At 43.6% G+C, this 12,238-nt stretch overlaps 1 long non-coding RNA gene across 2 annotated transcripts in view; it reads left to right on the forward strand.

The window, feature by feature from the left end:
• Positions 1-12,037, forward strand: part of LOC126248955 (uncharacterized) — a 233,181-nt gene extending 221,144 nt beyond the window's left edge. For both annotated transcript variants that reach the window (XR_007545567.1, XR_007545566.1), the window contains one exon: positions 8,452-12,037. This is a non-coding gene — a long non-coding RNA (uncharacterized LOC126248955). The remainder of the gene's footprint in view (positions 1-8,451) is intronic.
• The last annotated feature ends 201 nt before the right edge of the window (positions 12,038-12,238 follow it).

The raw sequence follows: 12,238 nt of genomic DNA on the forward strand, positions 1-12,238 counted from the left end.
GCTGCATTAATTCCTTGCCTACGTATTAGAGTCTCACTACATTGCATGTACACTGCATTAATGCAGTAACTTTTTGATTGCCCATTAAACATGGATGTAATTACTATGCCCACAGGACCTGCTGTATGGGGAAAGTGGGGAGACCACAAAGATGTCCTGTTTACCTAGATATGTAATTTTTCTTACAATTAAATATTTCATTTTAGTAACGAGAGATAGCAGGGCACTCTCACTTCTGATTCGGTGTAGGGAATACGATCTACTGCGATTTGACTTCATACATTATGATGAAATGGTGGGCAGCATTTTATGGTCTTGTTTGCATGCTCTAGGGAAGGAAATACAGTAAGCTTTACCTGCGTTCAAAGGAACAGGGTGCCAAGTTAAACGACTGCAGTAAAAGCACGGCATTGGTCGGCAGACAAAGCGCGTTTTTTCTGGAGAACAGTGAGGAGAAATTTCCAGACGGCCGCATGACATGGTTGCATTGTGCAGAAACACATTAAGATGGCGCCGGCAGACGTCCAGGTATATGGCCTAGCGCCGAAAAGTCGCCGACAGCGCATTGTAGGCTGGGAATAAAGCAGAGAATGGACCCTTGTTAGCGAGCAAGCCGCCAAAAGAAATGTAAACGTTCTGCAAATGTCCGTGGGACAGGCAAACTGCCACCCAGTCGTCCAGATTCTGTTTCAAAACATGTTTTGTCAATGAACGAAGCTGTTTGCGAGTTTATGGCCGTTCTTTGCAAACTTTGAAATGAACGCAACAGGGGAGATAACAAGCTGTTTATGGGGGGCTGTGCTTCGACCCTGTATTGTGTTAGCAAAAGACATGGCAAACGTTTGGGAAAGAGGCCGCAAAGCTGATTTTTTTTCCGTTTTCTGCCAGTTAACTTTAAAGTCTCTGATTGGCCAAATCGGTTTGCAGTGCAAAGACCATTCTCCGAGCTGAGAATGCTGGGCTCCAGCTCTTGATTGGCTTGTGCAAAAGTGGGGGAAGTCAAAAAAGAGAAATGTGCTTTTGGAACCGAGCTGAGAAGGAAACAGAGAGAAAGAGAAAGGAAGAAGGGTCACTCCTATACAAGTCTCTTGTATTGGCGCTTCACTAGTAAAGAACTGCTGGTCTCTACCTAAACGGTGAGACTTGTGTCCTTTGCTAGTGTGCGACTTAGAGCCTGTGCCAGTCACCTTCTGAACCGTCAGAGGTAGTGCTTGTATCATCACAGTCACAACGAGTGACGCGTGCGTGTACTTACTTGTCTTGAGTCGTCCGTCTAAACATCTGACGTATTCTGACATGCACAGTTGTGACACGGAGTCAAATTGTTTTGGCAGACCAGCAAACGGATCCACCTGTGCACTGGAATCCACCGTGGTTTCACAGGCTCATAGGGAAGTACCTGCGTTCTGAATTAACCGTGCGCAAGACCGAGTACTTGCATTTTTCGGGAACTTGCATTTAATAACAGATTGCCACCGTCCATGACTTCAGTCGCAGAACGCATCGTGATATTTCTTTAATAATTTTGTCTTGTCATGTTTAAGATCAATGAATAGATTGTGAATTGGACTACAACTTCTCCCTGAGCACTTCTGTGATGCTGTCAGTTTATGTACTTGCCGATCAGGTGTGCATTTTAATAAAAATATGGTTCATTAGTATGCTGTAGATATTTAATGCTCTGATTGTGTTGTTTATGTGTTTACTTCTTTTATTTGTAGTGCATTTGTGTCAGCGACTTCTGTGTCATTAGTTGACCGATTTCCCGTCGTTGCTAAGAGCGTTGTCGAATTATTTTTGTGGTGTTTAGTATTGTATTTGCTTTGTATTTTGTTGCTTTTTATTCTGAATCTCATGTACTACTGTCTTTGTATTATACTGCGTATATCTTGTGAGTTAGATAATAGGTTGTCCACGTGTTGCACGAATAAGTAAAGTTGTTGTTAATTAAGAATTCGAATGATAACGAGAAGCAGAGCTAGACAAGTAGACTGGGAGTGGGAAAATAAAGCATACGTCATGAAGGAAGAGCGCAATGAAATGGTTGAGGCACAGGTTGAACGTAGAGAGGCGGTGCTGTTGAACGGAATTGGCAACAACGAAGTCGCACAACAAGGAAATCAGGGAGACGAAAGTGATTTGTCTTTTCTTGGGGGGACAGACAATGTCAGATCGCGTGTGGTAGAAGATGTGAGCGTACCACAACATATCAAGGCAGATGTGATTGTTAGAAATCCGGACAGGGAAGACAGGGCGGTATCAGAACACAATGATGCGGACACAACACCGGAGAATTCATGTATGAGTTCGAATGATCACGATACGGTGGTAAACGAAGAGGACTTCAATCTAGTGGCATTTTTAATGGGAATGGAGAAGAAACTTGAAGGACTAAAACTAATGGAGGAGAAAATTAACGAGACGACGACGGACATAAAAAATATCGGTGCTCAGGTAAATGAGATGCGAGAGGAACACAAGTCATGGGCAAATAAACTCCAGGAAGACCTTCAGAAAGTAAACATCAAGGCAGTGAAAGGCTTAAAGATTGCACATGATACTAAGAAAACGGCATAGAGTGCCAAGACAGTTGCAAGTTTCGCAAGACGAGTAGCAGCAGAAGCATCGAAGGCGAGTAAACGGATGGGATTGCAAGGACGAGAGGCGGTGATCAATTTGAACAAGAAGGTCGAAAGCGTAGAAAAGCGACAAAATGACGCGGAGCAGTGCATCGACACAAAAATACTGCCACGGATTTTCATGTGACAGCGGTCATGGACGAATCAGAATCTGAGCTGCGCAAATTAGTGACAGGTTCGGAGGTAACAACTGCAACTCCAGACTGAGACTGAAGTGGTCCGGATTCTCCTTTCGTTCAAAGAGCGACAGGAAGCGATCAACACGCACATAGAGAAGAAATTGGAGGAGGCGCTAAGGAAAAAAACTCAAATGCGGCCAAGCGTGAATGCAACAGCACCTGAAATAAATTCAGTCGGGACGGATAACTGTATACCGTTAGCGGCAAACAGAGGATATTATGAGATGAACGCTGCATTTTCTGGAAGCCGAGGAGGGTACACAAATGAGGGAACGTCGAACGAGGACAGCCAAAGGTCAGATATTTTCCGAAGGACGGAAGTTGTCGATAAAACGCCATTTGATTTTTAACACTTCCTACAAGTCCGAAAATTCTAAATTTTCCGAGATGAGGGTAATTTTACTCATCCACGGACTTGGATATCATAATTTGATATTTCTTTCCCACCAAATTGGCCAATAAAATACAAGCTGGACTTTGTTTGTGGACACTTGCAAGGATCAGTTGCGGAGAAAATGCGCTGAATATCAGCAACGTGTAGAAGTTACCAGGAGTTCAAGGACAGCTTCCTAAATATCTACTGGTCCAAGGAGACGCAAGAGCGCATAAAATACGAGATGATTGTTGGGAAAGATTTCGAGAGTTCAGGCTACAAAAGCCCTGTCAAGTTCCTTGATGCAATGATTTACAAGAACCAGTACCTCGACGTACCATGCTCTGCCAGTGAAATCATTCGTCATTGCTACACCAAACTTCCGTCCAGCATATCAACAAGTACTAGCTGGCAGGTGTAATGTGGAGCTCAGTACTTTCCGTAGCACACTTTACGAATTAGAGTACGCATTCCGAGCAGAGAGCATCAGAGAACACAGAGGTAAGTCTGACATATCCGTCGCAGGCCATATGTCGCGTCCACAATATAACCATTATAATAATAGGAGTGGAAATGCACGGAATGGAGCGCCCTACGGAAACCATTCACGGCCGGAAAATTTCGAAGTTGAACAACGAAGAAACTGGAATGGGAACTGCAATAATTATGTACTGCGCAACAGAGGCTTCAATGGAAGGAGGAATGAAGGCTACGGACCACAAAACAATGGATGGCGAAGCCATGGCTCCAGTTTCAATGACAACAGAAGATGGCCGCAATTGAACAACGGAGGAAACGGAAACGGAGCTCAGATCGAGGAAATTCAAATTCGAGGGCCGAACCCCAGGTCGAAGTGCGCAAGGAAATGATAACCAACGTCAATGACTAGTTAAGAATGCAGAAGAGGCACAAAACGTATCTGCAACTAAATTTGGACCCAGCCTCATCAGTGTTATTAGATACGACGATATTGAAGAAACGTTGCTCGAAGGAAGAGTGGAGTTCACTCAAAATGACGTGCATCCAATTGTTATGGTAGCCATAGGAGGGAAGGAAGTTAGAGCAATCCTGGATAGTGGTAGCGAGATTTCAGCCATTGCGGAAGAGACGTATAGACAATGTAAGGGACTGCAAGACTGGGCGGAACTATCGGTAAAGAAACTAAGAATAAAAGGAGCAATAGTGGGGAAGGAAACTGAAGTAAACATGCAGACAAGGCTAGAGCTTCTTTGTCAAGGTCACCTGCTGGTGGGAAACTTCCTGATCGTCCCAAAACTGACAACTGAGTTGATTATCGGAAACGATTTTCTACGCGAGTATAATGCAATACTGGATCTAGGACGTGGTACAGCGACATTAAACAAGGATAAAAGCAGCATGCTTCGTTTAATTGATCGGGCAACACGAGCGCAAGTCCCGGCGAGGTGCCTTAAGATCTGCACAGGTTCAGATGACTGGCATTTAGTGAAGGAGAAAACAGTGCCGAGAGATGATAGGGATTACCGCTATGACCGTCCGTCATGCGATACAAGAGAGGGTTTGTGGTATTGACAATATTACCGAAGAGGAGAGGGCAGACCTACAAACCGCGCTACTGAACAACATGGAAGCGTTCCGACCTAAGACAGGAGCGATCAATAATTTCCAGTAGGAGTTCCGTGTCAAAGAATATCACAAGTTCTTCGTCCCACCTAATCCCATTCCCATCGCATACCGAGAGAGGGTCCGAACAGATGTACGGAGGATGCTGCAAGAAGGGATCATTGAAACCAGTGTGTCCACATACAATAACCCATTGCAAGTAGTTGAAAAGAAAGATGGATCGATACATCTGGTGTTTCGAGGCAGATCAACACGATAATGTTGCCGGAAACAGACCGTCCGGAGAAGCTGGAAGATCTCTTGCAAAGATTTCATGGGGCAAAAGTGTTTTCGTCCATTGACCTCCATTCAGGTTTCTGACAAATTGAGTTACACCCTTCGTGTCGTCAATAACCGGCTTTCCTAGTTGTTGGACACTGCTATCAGTTCCGGCGATTGCCCTTTGGCCTCAATATGTCGTCTGCAGCATTTATCCGGGGGCTGAACGGAATTTTGTTGGAGAGTCTGAAGAACGACATCACGTCCTACATTGATGATATACTCGTCGCAAAGCCCTCTTGGGACGAACTCAACAAGGTCCTTGGCGAACTACTAGGAACACCAAGGCAACATGGTGTCACAATTAATTTAGAAATATCATGTTTCGGAACGAGGAAGGTGGATTTTCTTGGGCACGTAATTTCAGCAGAAGGAATTGCACAAAAAGGCTCTTGTGGAGGCACCCATCCTAGCTCACCCTGACCTAACAGAGGATTTTTGCATGTGGACTGATGCAGCGAAAACAGGTGTTGGTGTAGTAATATTCCAGCAAATTATGGAAGAGGGGGCATTATTAAACAAGACCATAGCATTTTGGAGCCGAGTCCTTACAAAGTGCGAAAGGAATTATTCAGTAACTGAGTTGGAGGCACTGGTTGTCGTGTGGACTTTCAAAAATTTCAGATATTTCCTACTTGGACGCAAGACCCATGGCTTTACAGACCACAGAGTGTTGGAATCGTTGCTGTCGGCAAAATTGGGACACGACAGGCTGACATGGTGGGTTTTATTCCTACAGCAATTTGACTTCAGCATCACATATGTCCCGGGAAAAACAAATGTAATTGCGGACGCAGTTTCACGTTCACCAATTGGTAGACCAGATGAAAAGGGAGAAGATGCGGAGGGTAGTCACTTTAGTCTATTCCATTTGCGAGGAGTCGCTTTCGAGAACTTCATGACTGCATCATTACGTGATATAAGAAGAGAGCAGGATAAAGATCCGGAACTGAAGCAGCTGAAAGAACGTTGGAAGGACCGCCAGGAAGTTGAATTACGAATGTTCTACATGGTAAGGAAGGGGATTTTGTTCCATCGACGCAACGCAACCAGTACGATATGGAGCCTTTGTATACCAGACGAGCTAGTCAATAAGTTAATCTCGTACACACACTTAAGTTATTGTCACTTCGGACCACGGAAATGCTTCCTTAAATTGAAGGACCTGTGTCATTTTAAACATATGGAAAGACACATAAGGAAGGTTCTGTCAGTATGCAAGACCTGTCAGAAGGCAAAACCTGACAGCCAGACAATGAAGGCACCCCTCCATCCAATCGTTTCAAACAAATTGTGACACATGGCGGCCGTGGACTTAATGGGACCGCTCCCGGTCATTCGGCGTGGTTTCCGATACATTGTAGTCGTCGTTGAATTAACATCGAAGTTTGCTACATTTACTCCGTTACGACGAGCCACGGCAGTCAATGTTTGCAAAGCGTTAACGAAAGACTTCCTAGAGCAAGTAGGCAGGGTGGACAAAATTATTACAGATAACGGTGCTCAGTACAGGTCAAAACGATGGAAGGACACTCTGGAGAGATATAGGATGGCATCCATCTAGATATCGGGACATCACCCGAGTTCGAACCCCGCCGAACGATGGATGAAAGACCTGGGAAATCTGTGTCGTATCTACTGTCATCGATGCACAGCACATGGGACGTGATGTTGCGGGATTTCCAAAATGTTGTGAATGAACTTCCACATGGTTCCACTCTCGTGGCACCGATAACTGTATTGAAGAACAGAAATCCAGCAGAGAAAGTACGGGAGCTAGTGGAATTTCCCTGGCGGAAACAGATTCCGCACCGAGAGATAATCGGGATGACGCTGGAAAGGATTTGGGAAGCTGGAAGGAGAAGGAAGGAACGAGAAGATAAGAAGGCTCGGGTCCGTGAATTTCGCGTTAGACAGAAGGTTCTCGTCAAATCGTTTAGGCTCTCAAACAAACAGAAGGGACAGTGCCAAAAGTTCTTCAGTGTGTACAACGGACCGCTTCGGATACGCCGTGTCGCGCACGGGAAGGCGTATGAGCTGGAGTTCCTGAGATATGGAAGATCGGCAGGAGTGCATCACATATCGCGCATTAAACCCTTTATTGAATAAAGCTGGCGGTCACGACAGCAGCAGTTACAGCAGGAGGAATGAGTACAGAAGAAAATAGAAAGGGGGACATACGATGGCAATTTTCATATTCTGAACAAGCCACAGATAGTTTAATGCTCGGGGATAGCCGAACATAAGCATTGTAGCATAAGTTTGTTTAGTTATGATAATTTTAAAGATAAAAATAATTTCTTTAGATATTTTTGTGATACACCATGGTGATTAGCATAGAAACGTCTCCCATTACTGCTAGATGTAAGAGTTCGCATTGTCAAAATTTCACTGTACAAGTATTTCTTCGTAACATGTAGCAGGTTTATAGATGTACAGTTGGTCATCCAAGAGCTGAATCAGTTAGAGTTGTTGAGAGTAGAGGTGTGCCGATTTCACGATGGAAACTTCGTTGTTTATTTGTGTCCTATTTCGCGTGAGTAATATGTTATCTTAGCAGTTTTGCAATTTGCACGGAACGACAGAATCAGGTGTCACAACAACAATGTTCGAGTACAAAAAAGAGCACGAGTATTGGGGATGGAATTCTTCTCGGAACATCTTAAAGATCAGCTACTAGCATATTTCTTCAGTTCATTGTGTATGCATCACAGTACATGCCCTTGAACCATCCGGCATATAATTCGTAGTATTGTGTGTGAGAGGGGCGTCGTTGAGATTAGTTTGCGAGATTCTTGGAGGTATTTTGGATGATGGTCGTGTAATGTCCACGCTAAATGCGTGTAGACTTTCTTGTGTGTTTCGCTGTGGTTTGTGACTAGTGCCCAGTGCAATGTGTCTTTGCTGTGGGCTGTTTATTGTTATCGCCAGTGGCGCGATGTATTTGTGGTGTTTTTTTGTCTGTGGATGCGCCTTTGGTGCGATGTTTCTCGCGAATTGGATATTTTATTCGAGTGTGGTTACACAGATGAGCTATCGCGTCAAATGCAGTTGTGGTTCACTGTGATTTTTTTTTCGCTTGTGGTTTTCGCATGTGGTTTCCGCACTATTGTGCAATGATATTCGTGTGGACTTTTGCGAGTAAGTTCGCAAGCACCTGAGTGGTTGATCTTGGGCGTTAGTTTTTACTATGTGGCGTGAGCACAGAATGTGCAAGTCACATTGGTATGTTTAGGCAGAGTGAGCGAGGCTCAGATCAATTTGTGAGAAAGAGAAGAACGGAAGATGTGTATCTTGGTAGTGAATTGTCGTTAATATCTTGTGCTTTATTTTGTTTCAGGAGCTGGAGCGGAAAATGTTGAACACCAACCTGAGAAAAATTTGTGTCAGTTTCAGCAAAAGAAAAAAAAGGAGAATTTCGCACCAACTTTTTTGGGAAAGAACAAGAGCAGATTGGTGACATCGGTTCTCATCCAGATTCATGCCATACACCAGCGTTAGTGCCACCTTAATGTCCACAAGAACGGGAGTATACTAATTTGTATATCTTTAGCTGTAATTGGATAGCATGAATAAGTAGTAGACTTAGATGGAATGAGTAGGACTGAAGTGAATGCGTAGTGTATGCCGACTTAGTATTTTTTGTGCATGAAAGGTTATGGGAAATTAACACTACCCTATCATACAGTACATCGGTTCTCATCCAGATTCATGCCATACACCAGCGTTAGTGCCACCTTAATGTCCACAAGAATGGGAGTATACTAATTCGTATATCTTTAGCAGTAATTGGATAGCATGAATAAGTAGTAGACTTAGATGGAATGAGTATGACTGAAGTGAATGCATAGTGTATGCCGTCTTAGTATTTTTTGTGCATCAAAGGTTATGAGAAATGAACACTACACTATCATACAGTACAACACCTCACCACCACTTAAGATTACAAAGAAATTTAATCATTTAAAATTATCACTGTAATAATATCAAATTATTTATGTAATAGAATAGGATTATATATTAGGCATTGTCAACCCTTTTATTCTTTTATTCTGTGAGGAATCTTTCATTATAATTCATTGTATTTATGTTGTAAACACATTTGTAAAACCACGGCACTGAATCTCCTTGGAAGGATTGTGCAGACTATTTGCGGCTGAGTTGATGGGCATGTGTGAGGCATTTTGGAGAGGTTGCTGACCTGCTGAGCGGCGGCATCCGCTGAAGCGGACTGGGCAGAAGGGCCGGCACACATGCTGGACGGTCAAGGCCACACGGCAGTCCTGCGAGGATGGCAGACGCTGGAGGCGGTGGCCGACTTAGCGACCAGCAGGCAGCTGGTAGATATATCTTCGGCGGCGTGAAAAAGGCCTCCAGCAGTCAACAGAGGCCTGGCGCGGGCGACAACGGAGCACTTTCACTGCCGGTGCTACTACAAGGTCCCGAGGGACCCTCCCAATGAGTGGAAGCCCAAGACCGGAGCCAGCAGGACGCACTTGAGGTCTACTGAATGAATGTATTACATGTCTGGAGACATGCTCGACCGGCGGGCAGCTGGTAGACATGACATCATCAGGTGCGTGAATAAGGGTCCGAAGCGGGCGAGCCCCCTCGGGCCTCCAGCTGTCAACAGGGGCCTGGCGCGGGCGACAATGGAGCACTTTCACTGTCAGTGCTACTACAAGGTCCCGAGGGACCCTCCCAGTGAGTGGAAGCCCGAGACCGGAGCCGGCAGGATGCACTTGTGGTCCGCTGAATGAAGGTATTACGTTTCTGGAGACACGCTCGACGGCGACGGCGGGAGGTGATTCACTTCAAACCTGGTGTCCAAATGCTGCACGGGTCTTCCCATGAACGTCTTCGACAGCGGCCACGCATTGCCGACCACCACGTCATCCAAGACGGTCAGTAAACGAGACGCCAATGATTGCTGCCAGAGACAAGTTCCTGCTACACGGCGGGGCTGCCTGTACTGTACATGCCAAGGAAAAAAAGCTGTAGCTCACCTTGGCAAACTCATCCCACATAGCTGCCACATCCAACCTGTTGTCTGACATGTGTAGTGCGATGTTTTCGTGTGAAAATTGCAAATTTATAAAAATTATTTTGGGCTCCCTAAAGACCGTTGAGAAGGGAGCGGTAGGAAGCTTTGTTCTGATTGTTGCCTTATGTATGTTTCTTTTTTTTTTTTTTACATGTCTGATATGTGCCTTACTGTTTCCATCTTACACATTTACATGTTTTCTCTATGTTTTACTATCAAGTTTTATTTTTGTTAATGGACTCTTGTATTATTTTGGCATTTGGTGTAAAGTTTCACTTGTTTTATGACACTCATATGTTGTTAGGTTGTGTTGATACTTATATGTTTACATTTAAGGGACAGATTTACACATTTTAGATAAATAAGAAGCACAGATAACTCTCAAAATTTAACCTAGTAATAGTTTCTTTTTGGATGAATGTGAAAGCGTGTGTAATCAACGTTCTGTCAAGGAATGAATGTGGCAATGTGTATAATTGGGCCGGGACAGTAATTTTTCCAAGGGCAGAGAATCCTCAAGACCACAATATTATATTCAAGTTAGGGAATAACCTTCTCTGACCCCAACTTCAGGATGAATGAGTAGATAAATGTCTGCATGGCCCTGTTTTCTCTATGTTTTACTATCAAGTTTTATTTTTGTTAATGGACTCTTGTATTATTTTGGCATTTGGTGTAAAGTTTCACTTGTTTTATGACACTCATATGTTGTTAGGTTGTGTTGATACTTATATGTTTACATTTAAGGGACAGATTTACACATTTTAGATAAATAAGAAGCACAGATAACTCTCAAAATTTAACCTAGTAATAGTTTCTTTTTGGATGAATGTGAGAGCGTGTGTAATCAACGTTCTGTCAAGGAATGAATGGGGCAATGTGTATAATTGGGCCGGGACAGTAATTTTTCCAAGGGCAGAGAATCCTCAAGACCACAATATTATATTCAAGTTAGGGAATAACCTTCTCTGACCCCAACTTGAGGATGAATGAGTAGATAAATGTCTGCATGGCCCTGTAACTGTTTAATAATTGTTATTTCAATCTGGGTCTTCAAGAAAATGACCCGATGGTATACTCATCAAACTTTATTTTTCATTTAATTTTGTGGGCATGCAGCAGAGAGAGTATGGATGACCCCTGGTTGAATGTGGTTAAGACAGGGTATAGACCTGTGCTGGGATTTATGGTGTAGAAATATTGATTCATGTTCATTTATTTGATAATGCCTCTTCTAAGTGTCACAATTTATTCTGTTCCGTGTCACACTAACCTTTTAAAGTGCGACACTCCCCATGAATAAATTTCAGAGATACGGGGATGTTGTGAGAGATTGCAGGGCACTCTCACTTCTGATTCGGTGTAGGGAATACGATCTACTGCGATTTGACTTCATACATTATGATGAAATGGTGGGCAGCATTTTATGGTCTTGTTTGCATGCTCTAGGGAAGGAAATACGGTAAGCTTTACCTGCTTTCAAAGGAACAGGGTGCTGACCTAAACGACTGCAGTAAAAGCACGGCGTTGGTGGGCCGACAAAGCGCGTTTTTTCTGGAGAACGGTGAGGAGACATTTTCAGATGGCACCCTGTTCTTTCGAACCATATTTTTCCTTTTTTTTTTTGTATGGTAGAATATAGATGCTTGGTGGTGGCGTAGTTTGATGCCATAACCTGGATTCACGTGTATGAAGTGAGATAGAGCGAGTAGTGTTCTGGTTAGCGACGTGTGTCGATCCCCAGCAGATCACTTTGTCCACCATAGATCCCAGGTTAATAAGGCGTTTGTTAAATAAAAATTTTTTTGTATGATGTTTCTTTAATAATTTTGTTGTCTTGTCATGCTTAAGATCAATAAATCGATTGTGAATTAGACTACAACGTCTCCCTGAGTTCTGATTAACAGTTCCTTCTCATTTTTATGGCAGTCCAGATCTTAAACATAAGGAGTAGCTTTTTCACTTGGTGTCCACTGCGTGGATCTTTTACTTCATTAACAATAATCTTCTTTCAAGTAATACTTCCAAAAGGTTACCGATCCTTTCCATGATATGTGACACCTACAAATTATGTCTCAAAGCG

Source organism: Schistocerca nitens, chromosome 3 (assembly GCF_023898315.1).
Source record: "Schistocerca nitens isolate TAMUIC-IGC-003100 chromosome 3, iqSchNite1.1, whole genome shotgun sequence".
Classification (NCBI taxonomy): Eukaryota; Metazoa; Arthropoda; class Insecta; order Orthoptera; family Acrididae; genus Schistocerca; species Schistocerca nitens.